Source organism: Falco rusticolus, chromosome 3, assembly GCF_015220075.1.
Source record: "Falco rusticolus isolate bFalRus1 chromosome 3, bFalRus1.pri, whole genome shotgun sequence".
Lineage (NCBI taxonomy): Eukaryota > Metazoa > Chordata > Aves > Falconiformes > Falconidae > Falco > Falco rusticolus.
This window is the reverse complement of record NC_051189.1, coordinates 95018105-95038477: the sequence shown is the minus strand read 5'-3', so window position 1 is coordinate 95038477 and position 20373 is coordinate 95018105.

Sequence of the window (20373 nt, the reverse complement as noted above, 5' to 3'; positions counted from 1 at the left end):
GGTTAGCAAGTGCAGGTAGCCACAGTCCACTGTCTTGTGCCCAAGCAAAGGATTTCCTCATCCCTCACACCTTATTGCACTGAGATGAAAATTCTTTGGTCTTGTGCTGCTCTGGGATGTCGTGCAATGTGCACAGTCTCCTCAAAACCCTCCTCTTGGAGCAGCCTGCCTGGCAGCAGCCTTCTCTAACATGTGCCTTATTCGCATGTCCCACCTGAGCTGGAAGGTTTATATGCACTGTATAACACAGGGAAAGAGAAAGCAGAGTCTGAGCACAGGAGTAGTTAAAGTTTATTGCTGTCTTTTCTCCTTTGCTCTCCCTTTTATCCTGTTGAGAGCAGTCCCTGCCATTCCTGCACTTCCCAGCCAGCCCCTAATCTGACTATTCAAAGGGAAGAAAACAGAAAACCTACCTGAAACAGGAGCTCGCAGGCAGATGCACTGACACCGGAGAGTCACAACGCAGCAGCACTGGCAGCAAATGGGAGGAGATGAAATGACACATCAAGGCAAATGCTAGCTCAGCTCACATGGTCCAGTAAAATCCTGGAGTAATCTAATCGTACGCAGCCAGTGAGCACATCTGTCTGCACAAACAGCAGGGGCCAGACAACACACCACCTCATCCACTTCTGTCTTGCGGTGCTCTCAAGCCCCAGACGCAGAGCCTCTTACGCCGCAGGAGCTTCACTGCTCGTCTGAATCCGCAGCAGACTTCCAGGTACAAAGGTTTCAGGAACAGGGAAGCTACCTAGTCCCTAGCAGAACACTTTGGGAAGTCAGACTTGTTACTGGTCCAAAGCAGAGCGCTCTGCTGCTTCCTTCTCCAATTAATTTCCAGCAGGGATACGTACTCACCTCTGTGCAAGCCGCTCCTCATCAGCTGCTCAGGAGCAACAGCATGGCATTCTCTTCCCTGCTCTTTATCCTCCAGCACAGAGAAAGCAAGACGTAATTAAACATGTCCTAATAGAACGGGCAGGCTGTGGTGATGAAGCTGGGTTTCTTCTGTTAAATATGATTGATTCTATAGGTGACACCGGTGTAGTCAAGGTATGGAGAGAGACCTGTTCTTTTTTTTTTCAGATTACTGTACTCATCAGTGTACAGTAAAGTACAAACGGATGTGTGCAGCTATTATTTGCACCGGAGGCGTGTCCAAAGGTAGCATATACTGGATGTTTCAAACATTGGGGAACTTACTAATTTTATAAACATGAACCCAAGGTGTTCCCCTCAGTGGGTGAAGTGGGGCAGCTGGTGTCAGACCTTTAGGGAGGTGCAAGGTCAGGGCAGTGTCCCTGCATCTCAGTCCCTGCCTGGCCAACAGCTCACTCCCAACTGCAGGTGTCTTAGTAGCTAGAGGAGTAAAGTAACTCCATTTGCAGGTTGGGAGTAACGTGCTCTACAAAGCAAGGCTAACCACAGCCTTGCCTGCTGGTACAGGTGACTGGCTGTGCCAGAGAGAGCAGCTGTATGGATCATTCCTTTAATTTCTAATAGCTCCGCTAAACAGCTAGCATCATCATGCTCTTTATTCTGGCAATATAACTTGTTGCCAGGTATGAAGTGAGCAAAGAGTCCATAGGGATCTAGAAAACATCACCCGTCAGGAATGACTGAAAAATATACATGGTCGTTTTATTATTAAAATGGAAAAAAGGAAAAAGTAAATGGGCATAAAATCTGCAAATATGTAAAAAAAAAGAAAACCAGAAGCAAATCCTGATGCAAATAGGAAGGGAGTAGCTGATTCTCCCTGTTCTCTGTGCATAGGGCAAGAACTAATCATCTTAGATAGCATCAGGAGAGGTGAGGATCAGACGCTAGGGAAGCTTTGTAGTGATAAACAGTTAAATGTGGATTAGATTGTCTGGAGAGGCTGGAATTTTCCTGCTGAGGGTTTTCAGGAGCCAGTTAGGCATAGCTTTTTCAGCAGTTTTGCAGGTCATACTGGTCCGGACCTGGTAATTCTCTAGGTCTTTTCAGCTCTCTTTCCTGTGATTACAGCCTCACCTAGCTTGGCTGTAGCTGGGCTGGGGATCCTATTCCACCTAGAAACTGTAACAAAAGGATTTTGTCATCATTTAGAAATACGCTCATCATCTCTGCTAATTACCATAAACTTTGCAATTTAGGTAAGCTCAGAATAGTTGTGAACCCCTCTAGGAGGAAAAGCATTTGTATGATACTTTTGTGATTCATCTTAAGCATAAAGAAAAATAATTTAATAAATGATAAACATGTAACTGTTTATCTCTTGACAAGCATGTCACCTCTCATGTCTTTTCTCATCATAAGACAAATTAGCCTGATGCCTGTGCCATCTCTTTTCCTAGTTTTCTTTCAGTGAATTGTCAGGATCCTCTTTCCGAGGGCTGTGATAGGTATCTGGTGTCCTTAATGTCCTCCTGCCTGGGACAGACTTTTTATTAGGTTCAAGCAGAGCCAAGCCAGGACCTGCCTTGAAAAAGTCTCTTTCCCACCCTACCAGGCTGTGAGCAGCAGGGAGGTGCCACCTAGTTTGTGGGGCTCTGGAGCCTCCCAAAGGGCTTTAGGATTGAAAACATCCCCATCACACTGCACTCCAGGTCTGCTCAGGAGATAATATTAGACATCCATGACCATTAGAGCCTGCCAGATTCTTCGTGAGTAATGACAAGGCACTGGCAGAAGTCACTGGTGACAAACGCTGGCTGTCAGACTGGGAAAGAAGTTTGCTTCCCACCAGCAGAAATGCTGCCTTTTGTAGCCCAAAGTGCAATGTTTTTCTTAAGGTTTAGCCTAAGATTTTCAACTTCTGTTGCCTCATTTTCCCTTTGGAGGCTTTACTGTATGACAAGGTCTCCTCTTTGTATAACCAACAGTCCGAGCAAAGCAATCTGTGTTGGTGAGCCATCTACCTCACATTGTGTAAGCCCCAAACTTGTGCTTAAAATTGCCACTGTCCTACTGTGAAGACAGGGTTTTTTTATCCCTGTCCTTGCCATCCTTGCCAAATAACCAAATCACTCTTTTCAGAAGGAGCCCTGCTTCAGGCTCTCTCAAGTTTTCACATCCATTTCCATGTCTTTTTCCTAATTATCTTCTAGAGCTGCTGATGCACATCCAAAACAGTGCTCAGTGAAAGCCTCAAACTCCACTCCTGGGTGTTCCAAATGGCCAAGCACCTTCCTGTTTGCTTTTCCTTTGGGTGGAGGCTCATGCTTGTGTGTTGGTCCCTTGTTCTACTGCTTTCGCAAAAACTTTTTATGGCTCTCTTACGGGAAGGGCAGTGGCTGCAATCACCAGTCAGCATGGGATGGAAGACAGACTCTGATGGCATTACTGAAGCTGGGACAATCTAGTCTCCCCATATTGGGTGACTGGAAGGTTGTAAAGAGGCTAGAAAACTACTGGAAATCTCCTGCCTTGCACAACATCACATTCCTCAGCTCCAGCAGCCAGCTTCATCTTGTCTGGTCCCTTCCTGCTAAACTGCCTCTCCCAGGCCAGGGTTTTCTTATTGGGTTCCCCATTTACCATACATACCTGGCAGCTGGTACCCTGGCATGTCTGTGATGGGTTATTTCACAGTGCTTTCTGGGACTCTCCTTTTGCAGCGTGCCTGGACTCTGCAGTCCACTCTGCAGTCTCAAAATTCTGCAAACGTGTGTTTCTTTCCTTCCAGTTTGGCTCAATTTCTGTTTGGTATCTACTTACAGCTTGTTGCCAATTGCTCACACCGATAACACTCCTTGGCCTCAACCCCGAGCCTATATTAGGTTAGTTTTTGCTATACTCCTTTTCATTCACAAAGAACGTGCATAAAGGCTGCTTTTCCCTGCACCTACAGCAAGCAGAGGAAAACAGGCAGCTTTACACCTAAGCCTCTGCTGCTCCATCTGTGTGTGAGCTCTGTTCAATTGACCGGACAAGTTCATGGCAGAAGATCGTTCTTAGATACACAGCAACTATGTCTGTCTCACAAGACCCTGGTCTGCAAATGGTTGGAGGCTGGAAGGGTGTCAGGAAAAGTGCCACAATTCGTTTTCCCGGCTTCTTTGCTCTTCCACAGGCCTTAGCACCTGCTGAGGACACAATACTGAGCTGGGAGGTTATGACCTTCCTAAGTTCCTGCTCCCTCTCAGAGGTGCACAGACCGTTGCTTTTCTCACTCTCCCGTCCTTTTCACATAACATACATATTGCTCAAGACAGCTGCAAATGCTGCCCTGCTCCAGGCTGTTGCTTGTCGGTGGAGGCTGAGGTTTCTCCAAGTCAGGTCTTGCTCAGGACATTACATACAGTCAGTGTCTCGGACAGTGGCTTCTGTTGTTTCAGTGATGACTAAACAGTGTGGGAGTTTGGGTTGCTCCCGGTGGTTAGCCTGAACAGCCCGCAGAGGCACATTGCATCCTTCAGCAGGCTCTGAGGTTTCCTACACACCCAGCTTGCGGCGTCCAGCCTGAGACCACCACGTCCTCTAATCAATGCAGCAGTTCTTCAGTGACTAGGCTTCTCTGTCAGAAAATTGTGGCTGAATTCATGCACTTGTAGTCAGACAGTCCCATCTAAAAAAATTCAGCCGGGCCATCTCGTAGTGGAAGTAAGACTTTTTCCAGGGGCATTAGCTGTGGGATCTCCAGAGTTATAGCCACATTAATCATGAATTCCCCAAGAAACTGCCCTACCCCATTAAATACATTGGCATATTTTTTAATAAGGTCACCTGCCTTGTGTCGGCTGAGATGGAGTAATTCCCACTTTCATTACCAGTTTGATCAATTTAATATCCAGCGTGCTCGGGGACTGAACTCAAGTGATGCCACTGTGTGTACAGCATGAAATTTGTGGTGTTTTACCTCCTACTCGATTGGGTCTAAAAGCACACCATGTCTGTCCATGTCCCCCTGCTTTACCTTTCTCTTGCAAAGGTGATCCTTGCTCTCTTTTCCCTCAGCTAGCCCTGCTGTCGCCACACCAACGTGCAAAACTCTGTAGTCAGTTGGCGACCTATGGCTGAAGCCTCTGCAGGTTCTCACTTTCTGTTGGGACTTGACTGCTTCCACAGGGACACCAGGAGGGTGGTCCTCTTCGTGGTGGCTGCCTGGTCTTAAGTATCATGTATTTCACCCTGGTTTCAGTTGCATAGACGCTGGGGTTGTGTATCAGCTCTTTCTGGCAAAACTGTTGCAGGCCACCATACTGTCCCCAAGCAGTCTGTCCTTGGCATTCAGTAGCCAGCCCCTTCTGCCCCATGGTGATGACCTCTGCTATGGCAGCAGGACCTGCTTTACCATGTGGGGCCAGCAGCTGTGCTGGGGCTTGTAGAGTAACCTCTGTGCTGTCTGCAAAAAGAAAACAGTCCTTTTGACTCTTCTTACCCCGCCACTTAAACCCAAAATGTTGGGTTTGGGTTTTTTTCATCTAATTAGTAGTGACAAATGACTGTCATTGGCTCCTTTGGGTTAGGCTTTGGTCCCTTGCAACCCAGCTGATTTAGAGGTTTTCCCTCTGGGCAACAAGAAATAGCAGCGTGGCCAAGCCATGAAGAGCAGGGGAGTGACAGATACGTTCCAAAGCCCAGACTAGATTAATGTAAATATTATAAGCTTTCTTGGGAAAAGAATGACCCTATTTTTTTGCAGATTATTTTTACCAATAGTCTTCTGCACTGGTTACTTAATGCTTGAGGTTTTGAGGAGCATCCTGGCTAGCAGCATCTCAGAAAAAAAATTCTGTGGCCAGACGAGTGCATTAGAGAGACCATTTGTAATTTACTCAGCTCTGCAATCTATGGAGTAGTAATAAAGCAAACTTCTGCCTACTAAAGCACTGAGAACTTACGGGGGGCGGCGCGCAAAACCAAAAAGCCCACCAAGACTCCAAATACAGGCAGAATTTAGGATCCACTGACAACCAGTCTCTGAATTGAGCCAGGAGCCCCTCAGTTAGCCCTCCGCCCCCTGGTTACACAAAGCGTTCACCGCCTGCTCCACAGCATCCCAGCTCCCAGCACGCCGCGCTGGACCGCGATGCTCGGTAATGTCATCCATCGATCCGTGACATGTCACATCCAGCCATTAGGTCGCTGCCCGCCTGCCGAGCCGCATCATCACCGGGTATCGCGATTCAGCCGACGAAGATCCCCCCTCCCAGCCGCAAGCCTCTCCGCTGTCATTTGTCCCCTGTGCCACTGGATGGCAATGCTGACTAACGTATCGCCGACGTTTCGGGGCCGGGAGCAGAGACACCGGGGTGAGGAGGAGGATGAGGAGGGTTGGCAGACGGGCAGGGGCAAGGCAGCAGCGGGCACCCTCGTGCCAAGCGCGTGGGAAGAGCATCCCGCTGGGACATCGCACCTTGTGCTGTTACTCCCAACCAGCCAGGGGATGCACGAAGCACAGGGGGGTGATTCCTCAGCACACCCACAGCTGGAGGACTTAAATCATGGAAAACTAATATTCGGTTTGGAGGTTTTAAGTGTAGGAAGGGGTTGCCGGCAGGGGTGACTAAGAGTCATGGATTGGCTGGGCTTGCTAGAAATTGCCCAATTTTTATACTTAAAAACTGTACTTACACTTTGTAAAAACGACTTTGTAAGCATGGCATTGCTGGGCTCAATGACTATTCAGTGAACTCATTTGAATGTGCATAGACAGGGCTTGCTTGAACTGCTGCATCAAAGAGAAATGCTGAAATGAGTCATTTGTGAATCACGGCTTATTTTCTGTTGTTAGCTCATCTGGAATCCCATGGTGATCAAACAGCCTTTTACAATGTGTTAATACATCGCTACTCCATGTGTTTAGCAACAGCTCAGTTCCAATAAATTGTAGGTAGTCACCCATTATAAAGAGGTAGTGTTTTCTGCTGTGTGTAAACCAGCTGGGACAAACTTGGAGATGAAAACACATGCGAAAATTCATGCTGTTCCACACACTCTCTTCCGTGCTGCTTCCACTCCTATTTCATACATGGTTTCTGTCTCTTTGCTTGCAGGACACAGTCCAGCCAGAAGAGATTGCCTGCAAGGGTGACTGCTCCTGTCCTCCAAGAAGGGCTGTGGGCAGCCTCTCCAGCAGCAGCCAAGCTACTTTCCAGGCACAGGAATGGAAGGGAGACTGGGAGAAAAACACCATCGGCAGCAATTTAAGGTAAGGTCTTTGTTTCCAAATTGGTGGTTGACCCCATCCTACACCTTCAGCTCCATGGGCTGGAGAGCTTGACCCAGACTGTAGTCAGATTCAGGAACTGATCTGCCTAAACTCGGCGGGGAGGGTAATCACCACCACCACCTTTTTTTTTTTTTTTTTTCTTTAACAAACTGAATCAGTCCAGCAGGTCTGCAAAAAGTTGAGAAGTCTGAGGAAGAGGGTGTGAATCCCTTAAGGCTGCTATTGTCATTGAACTCTCCATGGTGTGAAACCACAGCCTGAGGTGCTGAGCTTCTCCCTGGAGCAACTGGGGCTCAGGAACCAATTCCCTTCTGCCAGCTCTTTTATTGGAGTGAGCGGCTGGAGATGGAAACATCTTCAACCAGCACAGCAAGCTTCACCACAACCCGTCTGTCAGTGCCCTAAGCCCTGTCTGCTTGTATATGAGTTACATGGCCGTGAAGGCCAAATACTCCATGCCATCAGCTACTTAGACTTCTTCTGTCACACATAATTGTAGCTCAAAGGTCCTGAATAATTGCATTCATATTGGGCCTGATCCAGCCCCCAATAATAATCTTAATAATGCTGCTCTTAACCAGCCACATGAATCCCTTTCAATCCTCAACACAGGCTCAGTCATGCTGTAATTCAGTAGAGGAGGCCATTCACTGTGGGGCTAATTTAGTTTAAAATGCAGACAGCCTATTTATGGGACAATTTTTTGTTCCTGCTCTAAATTCTTATGCTCAATCAACAGCCTGTAAACCGGGTCAAGCCAACACATGACCCATTAGCGTAAGCAGTTGGGGCTTACAGCCCTTAGAAGCTGTATTTGCGCTGTGCTCCCTCACAAGCAGGATATATCCCCCATTTAGGTAATGGGCCCTCTTCTAGGGGAAAAATATAGAAACCCTTTTCCTGCACTGGAAATCAGGCTCACACAATCACAGGGTTGAGCTTGACCCCACACTCACCTGCTCAATTAGCCACCAGCTTCTGCAAGCGATGCTGGCCTTCTGAAATGAAGGAACACCACTTCCCCACCGTGCAGGAAGAGCACAAACGAAGGGAAGCTTGAAGAGCTTCACACCATTGATGTGAAGGCTATTCTCCCACCATTTGTGCTGCCACTAATGGGATTCCCAGGAACACAGGGAAAGGCTTTCCTCCTGGGAAGGCTCCACATGAGTACTGGACTATGAACAAAGCTCAGGTTCCTCAATAGGTCTGAACAGAGATTAAGAATTAGCTTATTCTCAAGTTTTGAAACAACCCACGGCATGCAAGACCAGGCAAGGGGTTAAGACATGCCCATCTCCAGCAGGAAAACAGGCAAATGTCTTGGGTCCTTGCACAGGACAAGTCCCCTGATCTAAGTACCCCCTTCCTTTTTTCTCTAGGGTTATTCTTAAGGTGGCTGCCTGACTTTAGCAGCAAGCCTTATGAAGAGCTTTAGTGGGGCAACACAATACAGCACCAGGGGAAGGGAAGAATGGAAACAGAACAAGAAATGAGGGGAAAGGGGAGTGAAAGATGCCTTTTAGGACAGCTTCTCCTGGCATAGGGAAACTGTGGCCTTAGGGGCCCAATTTACCTTCGACAAGGGAGGCTGGCCTGGAAGAGCTGGTGAAAAGAATAATAAACACTCCAGGTGGGAAACAAAAGCAGGGCATCCCCACCCACCCATAAATATAGGCAGGGCATGCCTACATCTACATCGCCTACAGCTGGGGCCATCTGTCTAAAAGCAGGGAAGGGTGTCAGGAGAGGAGGGCCTGTTCCAGGTTAGCGAGGTTAAGTGTGAAGCAGGTGATGCTGATTCTGGGGCATGTGATAGCCTGTCTGCATTTGCATGCCATATTTTTCCAGTGACATTTGCAGAGTGCGTGCATGTGTGCGTGTGTTTTTTCTGAATAGCCCCAAATAAACACCACACCCCTCAGACATGCGCATCTCTTACAAGTTTTGAAATAAGTACTGACAGCTGGAGACTGTCTCAAGGAAAGGAGACGCACTTCTGCAGAGCCCGTTTATACCAGGAGCTCCGACAGAGTAAATCTCACCAAAACTCAGGCTGGTTGTGTTTCCTTCCTCTTTGTCCAGGTGTCACCACAGCCCTGCACCCTTAGGCAACTCACTTCATTCCTTTATGTCCCAGTTATCTTGAAGATACGGGACAAATAATGCCACCTACTTCACAGAGAATTATTTACGGTTTCTCTTAGTTTTTTCCTAAGTTTTTATGCCGAATTTCTTCTGCCTTCACCTTTGAAGAGCACAGGGGTTTATATTGCAATCCTGATGTAGAGATACAGATGTGTATTTCCCACTAATACTGTATTGCCTGCCCAAGTTGTCAATCTGACCCTTTGAGAGCTTAGAATACTTCAAATGCTTTATTTTTATTTTTTATCTATAAGGCTCTTTCCAGTCTACTCTTCACGTATGCTGGGAGATACAGGGATGTAGAAAAGACGATAATAAATGTCATGACTTCAGGAAGTGGTGCTTTAAAAACATTAGTCACTTTGCATAAAGTTGCCAAAGAGGGCAATTCTGGCATCAAAGGGGGCTAGGTAAGGTGTGGAAATCGCATGGCTCGAATTGAGGTCAGGCTGTGGGGTTGCGTTGTCCAGGCTGCCCTGGCAGAGCAATCCCACGTCCAAGCCCGGTGTTTGCTGCTAAAGGAAGGTAAGTCTGGGTTGTTCTGCCACTGAATTTCCCAAAAAGGAGACACACAGGGGCGCCAAAGACTTAGGAAAAAGAAAGCTATACCTGAGCCTTTTTCTGCATGGCTAGTTGCTGGGCAGGCTCCTCACCCTGCCAGGTCGGAGGGCTCTGCTCCTGCTCGGGAGCGGAGGGTGTTCAGGGAGCAGCTTATCAGCCCGGGCCTCATTCCATTTGCAAACGCGCTGGGGCTTCGCAATCGTTTATTCTCGCCCGGTGTCACCCGCCTGGGTGGCTGCTGGCTGCCCACAACCCTGTGGAGCCCCGGGAGCTGCTGCCAGCCGGGGGTCCCTGTGTGCCCGGGTGTGGGGGCCTGGTCCCCACCAAGGCTGGTGTATCCATCGCTTTGGTCCTCCTTGCACAGTGCTCGCCACAACAGCCCCAAAGTTGCTCGGAACAAATTTCCCAGCTAAATCTGGAAAAGCACCATTGTATCAGGATGATAATACCACCCTTTGGAAAATAAAGCGTTTGCTGTCCAGTGTCCAAGTAACTGCACACTTTCTTTGCTGGGCGTGATGGTGGCGGTCGGCATCTCTGTTCGGGCAGCTTGTCCTTATGGGCTGAACCTGGTGTGGTGGTGGCTGCAGCTGCTGTGATGAAGGCCAAGGTGAAAATCCCCAGGACGACTGTAATGTGGGTGCATGTCAGCCGTAACCTCCACCCGCACCCTCGTTTCCCTGCAACATAGGGAGGAGGCTAGTGTAAGGGCGATTGCATCAGCTCTCGACTGCCATTAGGATATACATATAGCGGGCTGGTATTTCTTCAGTGGCTATATGGAATGATTATACTGGATTATCCAGTATACGGCCTGCTCTTTCACTCACTTTCAGAGGTTTTGCTCCATAGTTGTCAGGGAGGCGGGTAGGACATGTTGGTATAAAACACCACATAAACACAACTAAGCCAAGCAAACTAGATCCATAGTATAGGCTGACATAGAAAAAAACCCCATGCTGTTCCCTGTTTTGTTTTGTTTTGCTCTCCACCAAGTGATATATCTTAGTGACAAGTTGCTCTAGCCATACAGCATTGCTTTTAATACCGTACAGTGTCGTGGGGTGTAGGCATGTGGTAGGACAATGGCTAGAGCTAATGTTAAAGGCTAAATGCATTGCAGCTGCATGCAAGCTGGGCTAGATTAAAGACTACAGCCCTGGAAGCTTCTTGTTAAAAAAATTACTTAAGAAGTTTTTTGTGCAGATTAATTTTGTTTTGGACAACAGAGCCTCCAACAGTCATTTTCCGGTAATATGGCTTTTCGTAATTATTCAACACTTTTAAATATATGCTTTGCAGACAGCGGTTCCAATGTTAGCATAGACATATCAAAGTAGATTTTATATAAACTCTGCTGTGGGTAATACCAGGCTTTGTTTTTTAAACATGCCTTGGAATTATTAGCGTGTTTTATTCAATGCACTAAAGAATGAAATTCCACTTCCAATATATCATATCATGCCGGGATGGATGCAACATCAAAGTATCATTAGAGAAATTGAGAATCGCAAACGTGGGTGTCCAAGTTTAGCTATCAAAGGGTACAATCAGGCACCTGACTGGAAATTACCTGTTTTATAGAGATCCTGATCACCTGCTGCTCCTCTTAATATCACTTTCCCGGCAATGGGACAAGTTGTCACCAGCAGTAGGAGGAGCGGATACCAGTCTGGTCATTAGTTCAGTCCCAATTCTTGGTTTCCTTCCCTTCCCTTTCCTTTCCTTCCCTTGATCTCCAGCAAACCAGCTGCAAGACCTTGGGGAAATTCCTTATCTTCCCCTTGCATCAGTTTACTTATCTGTAAAGCAGATAAACTAATAACACTGCACCTCTTGGGGGTTTGTTGAAGCTTATTATACAGTAGCGAGTGCTCTGAGAGGGAAGTCATTATAAAAATGACAGCATTAATGTGACATGAAGGTAACATGAAGGAGCCCCATTCTGCTCCATGCAAGTCAGTGGAGCTCTGTTATTTGCTTTAGCAGAAGCAGGGATTTGGCCTATGCTTAAATGACTTGCATTTGTTTTTCTTCTTGAATGCTAACATGTAGTTACGAGATACCATTACAAGGAAAGCTCATTCCTGCCTATGTGTAAATATTTAGCAGCTGAATAGGTGTTATTTAGCAGGGCACAGTTTCTGAGGATGTTAGTACAGACTCATTCTAAGCTGCTACAGATCAGAAGATACACTGAAATTACCAGATCAAAATCCTTCCCATATAAGTGTACACATACAGAATTTATTTTACTGGGCAATTAAATGTGTAAGATAAATATCCCTGGGGGAGGAGGGTTGTTTGAGGTTTTATGGCATATCTTATTATGGGCTCAGTTTCGAAATCTTAATCCAAGCAAAACTCCCCACGTAGAGACTTAACACTAGAGCACAACTTTGTGTTTCGTACTCAGGATCTGTGCAGTTGGGTGGATATGTGCAGTTGCATCAGTGGATTTTAGGGCAGGGGGGAGTGAAGGCAGTGAAGCTTCGCCCAAAGAAAAACAGCCTTTCCTAAAACGTTGATATTAGCAATAATGCTTTGATCAGGCAGGTCATGTTGAAGGACCTTAGGTAATATACTCTTTTCTGGATTTCACATGACAACTTTACTGATGAAAAATTAAAAAGAAATGTCAAATAAAACTTATTTGTAATTATTTTTGGGCAGCATGGTCAGTGAAACTGCAATCTGCTGCAGCTATGAGATCATTGGCAAAAGAGTTGCCTGTGTTTCAAATGCAAAAGCTTTTTTAGATGTCATGTGAGCAGTCAGAATTGCCCAGAAAATACTCCAATTTTATGTCCCACCTGCAAATGCAACTATTTTCTTAAAACTGGGTGGATTTTTCTGTTTAGGAAATGAAATGTACAACAGAAGTGGATAGGTTGGAGTAAATAAATAATCAGATCTTGACATGCTTATGGTGGTTTCTTTTTCTAAAGACAAAAGTGCCTGGTGGCTTTAGCATGGATTTATTGTGCTTTACAAAAAAGAGAAATTCCTCACAAACATTTGTATTTGAGACCGTACACCTGCTCCCTGAGTTATCCCAAAAAACAAGCTGAAGCACAAAGGTTTACTGCACCCATGCTTTTATTCATAGGGATGATATTTTTAGGAGTTCTTTTTCTGGAGATGGCAATGACTGTACCTAGCCTTAAAGACCTTCTCAACCTAGCCTAGGTTGAGAAAGAATTATCTGGGGAAGCAGAATGTACCTGTTACATTTCCGTAGGACACCTACAGCATGGGAATTTGGACCGTGTGGTTGCTCATGCAAATACCGGCCAGTCCTTAGGAGCTGGATTGCATTGGCACCACAGTGTGCGCTCAGTTTTAACTCCCAGTTACTTCCCGGGTTTGCTTGTTTGGTTGCTTAGTGTAGTTAGTTTAGCAAAAAAATATTCAAGGAGCAGGTGAGACCCACGTCCTTCTTGGAAAAACTTTCCTTTTCTTCCTCCTCCCCCCCCCCCCAAAAAAAACAAAACCCAACAAACTTTTCATCTCGTTTCCAAAAAGTTGCACTCAGACGCCCCTCCTGCCCCTTCATTTGGCACTGGAGAGAAAAAAAAAAGAAAGCTATTTATATGCAGAGCTGATTTCTAAACTGATCAGCCCCCTAACAACATTCTGGGGCTTCAAACGCCGCCGGGGTCCTGGGGGTCTCTGAGCAGGGACGGCAGCCAAGGATGCGCGGAGAGGTACCGCAGTGCCGTACTCAGGGAACAGCATCCTCATCCTCCTCCTCCCGCTCCACGCGTGAAGCCCCGCATCCCCCCCCAAAGCGCGTCCCAGAGCAAAGTGGTGACAGGGGGAGGGAAGGGGAGGGAAGGAGCATTTGTTTCGTGAGGTCCCGGGAGCGGCTGAAGAGACCTGTTGCACTCGGTGAGCTTCTCTCCCGTGGGAAACGGGCTTGAAAGAAAACAAACTGCGCTAAAATGAATAGCCGGGAGACAGCACGGTGGACAGGCGGGTCGCAGGCAGGTTTCTTCTCTTACCCTTTCTTTCCCCTCCTTCACACCATCCTCCTCCACAGCATCCCAAGCCGCGCAGGGGGAGGGCTTCCCCGGGTCCACCGGCGAGAGGGCTGAGGCCGCTCCGCCCCGGGAGCCGCCCTCCCCCCCCTCCCGCGCAGCAGGGCATAAGAACGAGACACAGACCCCTAAATTCACCGAGGAACAACCTCTCCGCTAACAGCCGACCTGCAGCCCCTCCCCTTCTCCGGCATCGGCATCCCAAAACTAATTGAATCCTACTGGACCGCAAAGTGCGAGGCGAGGAAGGGCGGGGAGTGTCTATTTTCTTCTTGGTTTTTTTCCTTTTTGTCTTGGCTTTGTAGAATTCGGCGTGTCGGGCTTGTGGTGTTTTCTTTTATATATATGTTCTGCCGCTTTCTGCCTTTTTCCTTCTGCTCCCCCCTCTGCCCAAAGGTGTGCCCGGCAAGACGCCTGGTCCCCAGGGAGGAGGCGAACCCCATCCCGGGGGCAGCCGCTACCCCCACCCCGGTAAAGCCAAAGCAGACCCACCCCGACCTGCACCTCTTCTTTCTCCCTCCGAGGCCGGGAGTTCAACCTGGGCAGGGGACGGGGGAGGCTCCCTGCCGGGGAGGGTCCCTCCCGACCCCGCCGGGGGACAAGCCCACCCCGCAGCCCCGCGGAGCTGCGCCCCTGCCCGCCCCGGGGCTGGCTGGGCTGCCCCTGCCCCGGCCGGCCACTGACAAAAAATTAATTTTAAAAAAATGAATACATATTTCTGTGTCAGCGAGGCGGTGGAAATGATCTGCGCCAAGCCTCTCCCCAGCCGGATGGCACTGGGGCTGGGGCAAGGAGAAGCAGCAATACGGGGAATAACCGGAGCCGGGTTTCTCCCCCTGCTCCTGCGGGCTCGCCCCGGGGGCAAGGCAGCACAAGCAGGAGGGAGAAGGAAGGATCTGGCCGGCAGCTGGGGATACTCCCGGTTCAGGGGTGTAAGGTCGGTAACAGACCGGCTGGGGAAACTCGACGGTGGGCAGGAGAAAGCCCCCCCCCCTCCCCCGAGCATCTCTTCCCCCCTTCCTGGCTTGGAAGGGATGCGTGGAGGGGTTTAGCCGAAAGGGTGCTGCTGGTGGAGGGGAAGGGGAGCGGGCAGGGCTTTGCATCATCAGCAATAAATCAGAGGGGATGGATTCCACGGTGATTCTCCGATCCACCTGCCAAAGTCACTGCCGTGCTGTGAACCAGACGGTGTATCAAAGAGAGGGGAGAGAGAAAGAAAGGGATGGCAAAAAAAAAAAAAGAAAAAAAAACGGAAAAAGAAAGAAAGAAAAAAATCCACCTGCATGTCATGTGTCTTGTGTCTTTGATTTAAAAGAGACTGTTTTGTCTGGGGAGAGATGTTTCCTCCGCCTCATCTTCCCTCCGGACGGGGAGGAGGCAGGGCAGGCAGGACGAGGACACCCAGAGCTGGCACCTCAGGGATGGCAGTAGCCCAGAGTGCGGTGGCTTCAGCTCCGTACACCTTAACGTGCCGGATTTGCCCTCAAGGCTGCGAGGGAAAGGAGTCCTCCAAACGCCCGGGCCAGTTAACCGAATTAAGTGCGGTCACCAAGCGCCCCAGGGAGGGGAAAAGGAGCGCCCCACAACGCCGGGCCCCGCAGCACGCCCAGCCCGTGCCCTCCTTCCCTGGGCTAAAAAAACCGTAGGGATGAGCCCGATGCCAGCCCAAGGGCTGCCCCGTACCCCCCAAAATAGCGGCTCCCGCCCCGCAGGTGGGCTGTGCTGGGGCCGCTTCTGCCACGTACCGCGGGGCAGAGCCGGGCTGCGCTGCCCGGGGAGGTTTAACCCTGCGTGGGGAGCGATGGAGGCAGGGAGAAGGGAAAGGTCCCACCGGGAGGACGACAGAAACGCGACACCCAAGTTTACCGGGGACGTTTCGCCGAAGGCCAACTTCAAATTGCATTTATTCCCCACCCCTTCCGACAAAATAATAATAATTTAAAAGTAGCATTTTAAATAATCGTTCCGAGGCCAAAACTGCCGACGCTCGTAGGGGCAGGGTCCCAGAGCCACGACATCTTCGCTCATCTTCCCCATCTCCCTCTCCCAGTTTGCGCGGGGCTGTCTTTGCTGCGCGTCTCCCCCGAGCAGGAGCCTTCCCGCGGACCCAGGGGGTGGGGAAGGGGCAGGGCCGGGTAATTAAATTCCGGTGCCCGGCTAATTGCTGTAATTTGACGCTAACTGTACACCGCGGGCAGGCACTGGGAGCGGCGGTGTGCAGCGCGCCTCGCACGGCCCATTGACCGCGCCCCGCCCCGCCGCCGCGCAGGAGCCGCCGGTCCCCGCCGAGCCCGGGGCCGGGAAGAGGAGTCCCGCAGGAGCCGAGGCTTCACCTGCCCGCGGGTCTGGTGTTCCCCCGGGGCCGCATGGCTGCGGGTGCCGGTTCTCGCCTCCCCCTTCCCACCTGCCTGGAGACAGGGCCTGACCTCTCTTCTGCAAGGTCCTTGACCCCAAGCTCTTGGGCGGGGCAATGGGGTGCGCTCCGCTTCCCTCTGCTGGAGGCTGAGACCAGCCCAGGACCCCAGGACTCGACTCACCACGGCCTCGTAGATGGGGGGCAATGCACCCCGACTCCTAAGAAGCCTCTAAATAACCCACACCTGGGACACGATGTCACCTTTCCCCGTCTCTGAAATGCGAAGGTCTTGCTGTGCAACTGCAAAATGGAAATTAATTTCATCCCTCCCCGAAATCCCATAGCTGGAGTACTGCACCCCCACCCCACCCCCTCCCCCCGTGCCTCGCCCCTGGACATGAGGCAGGAGCAGTGCTCCTTCTCTTTCGGGCTGTGAAATCAGAGCTCTGCTACACCCTGGCAGCTTTCCAGGGCACTTTGGCACTTGAATCCCCCAGGGCAAAAAAAAAAGCACGGGCGAGGACAAGGGGTGCGGACACCGAGAGGTCTAAGGGTCACGCTCTGGCAGGCTGGCTTCCCCTGGGGGGACCGCAGCATCCCTCACCCCGCACGGCCCAGCGGCCAGACCCCGGCCCATCAGGTGCTGCCACCCTGGGTGCTGCAGCCCCCCGGCCCGCGTACCACGGGCTGGGAAGACCGTCTGCATTTGGGGGGGGCTCTTCCTTTCCCCCTGGACTACCCCAGCCACTTGCAAGCTCCTCCGTTACCCGTTATCAGCCCCCCTGGTGGTTTGTCTTTTGGGGCTGCTATTATGATGATGATGATTATTACTACGAGCTGGCAACTTGCCCCCGAGGAAAACCTACCGCCCCCCCGGGGGAAGGTGAGGATGGGGGGCGCGCCTGTCCGCACGCCGGCCGCAGGCACCGGGTGGGCAGAGCTGCCCCTCGCTCGGGGTGGTCGCGCTCGGGGTGGTCGGGGGTGATGTGGGGGGGCTCGGGGGGCAGCGTGGCGGTCAGCTGCCCGGCGGCTGCAGCATGCCCGGGAGGCTGCCCGGGGGCTGGCGGCGCAGCATCCCGGGGGGCCGCGGGGCCGGGCCGGGTGCCGTGGGAGTGCGGTGGCGGGGGGCAGCGCGCAGGCAGCGCGGAGGCAGCGCGCAGGCGCGGGCAGGAGCACCCAGCTCTTTATGGCCAGGTGAGAGAGCCCCGGCGCAGGTAAGGGGAGGATTTACCCACAGGCATCTCGGGCGGGCGGCTTGCCCTCGCAGTCCATGACCAGCAGGGCCCTGAGGACCCGGAGCCCGCAGCCAGGATGTCTATCCTCGCCAAAATGGGAGACTGGCAGGTAAGGCGACCCTCCTGCCCCGGGGGGGGTATCGTTATTTTGGGACGGGAGGCAGGGCTGGGAGCGGGGGCAGAGCTGGCGCCAGCCTCGGCGACTTCACGGCTGCCCGTGCCGGGAGCCGCCGCCGGCAACCGGCGAGGCCCGGCCGCAACAGGTAGCGAGCGGCGGGCCGGGTCTGGGGGGGGCGAGGGCTGCTCGGGGTGTCCCGGCCCGGGGGCGAGCAGCCCGGCGCCGTGGGCAGGCGGGGGGCGGCGTGTGCCGTCCCGCTGTCCCCCTGCCCGCCGTCCTCCGGCCCGGGGCTGGCGGTCGCCGTCTCGCTGAGAAGCCCCGGGGCTGCCCCCACAGCCGGTGGGCTCCCACGCGTGGCAGGGCCCCGCCGCGCCTCGGGGAAGGGCCGCGGGGCTGCAGCGTCGCTGCGAACTCCCACTCGAGCCCGTCCTGCGGGAAAATGGAGCTGCCGGGTGGGACCAGGCGCGCCGGGAGGGTCCGTGGAAGCGCTCCGCGGGGTGAGCCGAAGGGGCAAGCGGCACCCACCAGCGAATGGGCCGGGCGGGGAAAGCGCGGCCCGCCGGGGCCTCGCCCAGCCCCGCGGACCCGGGGGGACCCACTGGCACCACGGGCGGAGCGACACGTGTGGAGTCCCGACGGCTGCCAGGCCGGGGGACGCTGGGGGGTCCCCATAGCCCCTATAGCCCGCCCGCTGGGCTGGGCGGCCGCGCTGCGCCGGCTGGGCGAGGAGAAGGCGAACCGCCCTGTTCGGGCACCCCGGCTTTCATCGCCAAAACCGACCCCCCCCAGCCCCCAGGACTGTCCAGTTCCAGGCGGGAGCCCAGCTCCTGTTTTTGCTCCCAACTTTTCGGATCTCTCGACTAAGTCTTTCTCCCGACCGCCTTATTTAATTTTTTTGGAGGTAGCAGTAAGTCATCAGAAAAAAAAATAAAGGGGGAGGGGGGGGAATGCAGTAAACAAAAGTATCTTTTTAATTGTTTTTAAAGTTGGAACTGGCGTCTTTTTATCAGGTCGGGGCGAAGAAACGATCAAACCAGGATTTTTAATTTTTTTATTTATTTCACTGAATCAACTCTTAGGTAATCACTCTTATGGGCTATCAGCCCTGAAATCTATTCCCGACTTTTCCTTACACCCCGGCCCTCCTAGCTCCCGTTCCCCGGCGCTGCCCGCCGCCCCCCCGCGCCGTGCCTGGCCACAGGGCCCGGCCGGGGACACCCACCGCCCGCTGCCCGTGCGGGTTCCCCGGGGTAAGCCTCCCCCTCCCCACCTGCCCCCGCACCCCAGGCCCGGGGCCGAGGGACGGGAGGGGCGAGAGCCGGGAGCCCCGGGCGGCTGCGGGTGGAAAGCTGTCCCGCGTGGGAGGCTCTCGCTGCCGGCCCGGCTCCACCAGGGCTGTGCCAAGGGGCGATGGGCCCCTTCGTTACCCTCCTCCCCTCCTCTTTTTCTCATCACCCACCCCAGCCCCCCCCGGGGCATTAACTAGGCTTAATCTGCCAGCTCTATTTGAACCTAAATGGGAGTAAAAACAACAATTTACTCTCCTGCCACTTGCAGACAAAAGCGCTGGTAAAAAAGAGCATCGGGGGGTGGAGGAGGGGGGAAGGGGAAAGAAAAAAACTCTTTTGGGGATGTAGAGATGTGTGTGTGGAGGAGCAGGCCCGGGAGCCTGGGGGCTTTGCCGCCCTTCCCGGCGTGGGGACGCGTGTGCCGTGCCCCCCCCCCAGGGCCCCCCGCGGCGTGGAGGGGCCGTTCGCTGCTGCAGGCAGTAAATTTTCCTCCGACGTCGGGGGTGGGGGGTGGGGGTGGCCCCGGGAGGGTCTCCCAGGCCGACAGGGCAGGTTTTGCGGTCGGCAGAGGGAAGTTTCGGGGAGCGGCAGGGCAGCCAGGTGCTCGCCCCGCGTGGGGATGCCCGGCTCCGGGGGACGCCTGGGGGGCTCGACGGGCGTGGGGAGCCGCGCCAGGCCCGACACGTCGGCCCCGCGGAGAGGAGAGCGCCTCGGCGTTAGGAGCGGCGCGGGATCCGAGAGGAAAAAAAGAAGAAAATCGGGGGAAAAGAACCCTTTCCGTGGATGGATCCAGGCTGGGCACCGTGGGGAATGAAGGAGGAGAAGGGTGGAAAAGCAGCCCCCCGAGAGGGCGGGCTGAGCGCTTGCATTGTTAAGCAAACGAAGCGCTCCACCTAAGAAAGTACCAAAGTTTTATGATGGTCATTGTTTTGTCCCTTTGCTCAAGTGCTTGCAAAAGACGGTTTGCCTCCTGCTACATTCCTATTACCGCTCGCCCACTCCTATCTGGGAGGTTATATGGGGTTTGTTTGGGTTGGTTTTGAAGACCCATAGCCAGCAGAGCCGAAAGGAACGAAATAGTTTGCAAAAGAAAGAAGCTTTTCAAATATCCACCAAAAAGATCAAATCAAATGCAGAGGGCAACAGAAGCCTCCGCAGACTATAACCTCGTTAGAGCAAGACCCGAGTCTCGTTTCTCCTCGCTTTGGTTTCTCAAAACCCGGTGGAAAAAACACCCAAAAAACAAACCAAGTGTGGGGGGAGAACGCGCGGGGGTGCCCTCATGGCTAGCCCCAAACTCTGCAGATGAAGGGACGGTCGCCTCTGGTTTCGCTGGCCACTTTCCTCCCCGCTGGTGGGCAGAGGCGTGGGGGGAGCGGCGGCCGATGAGCCCCGCTCCATCGCCTGCCCGCCCCAGGCAAGGCCCGCTGCCCCCCCCCCCCAGTGCCTGGTCTCGGCGGGTTGGAG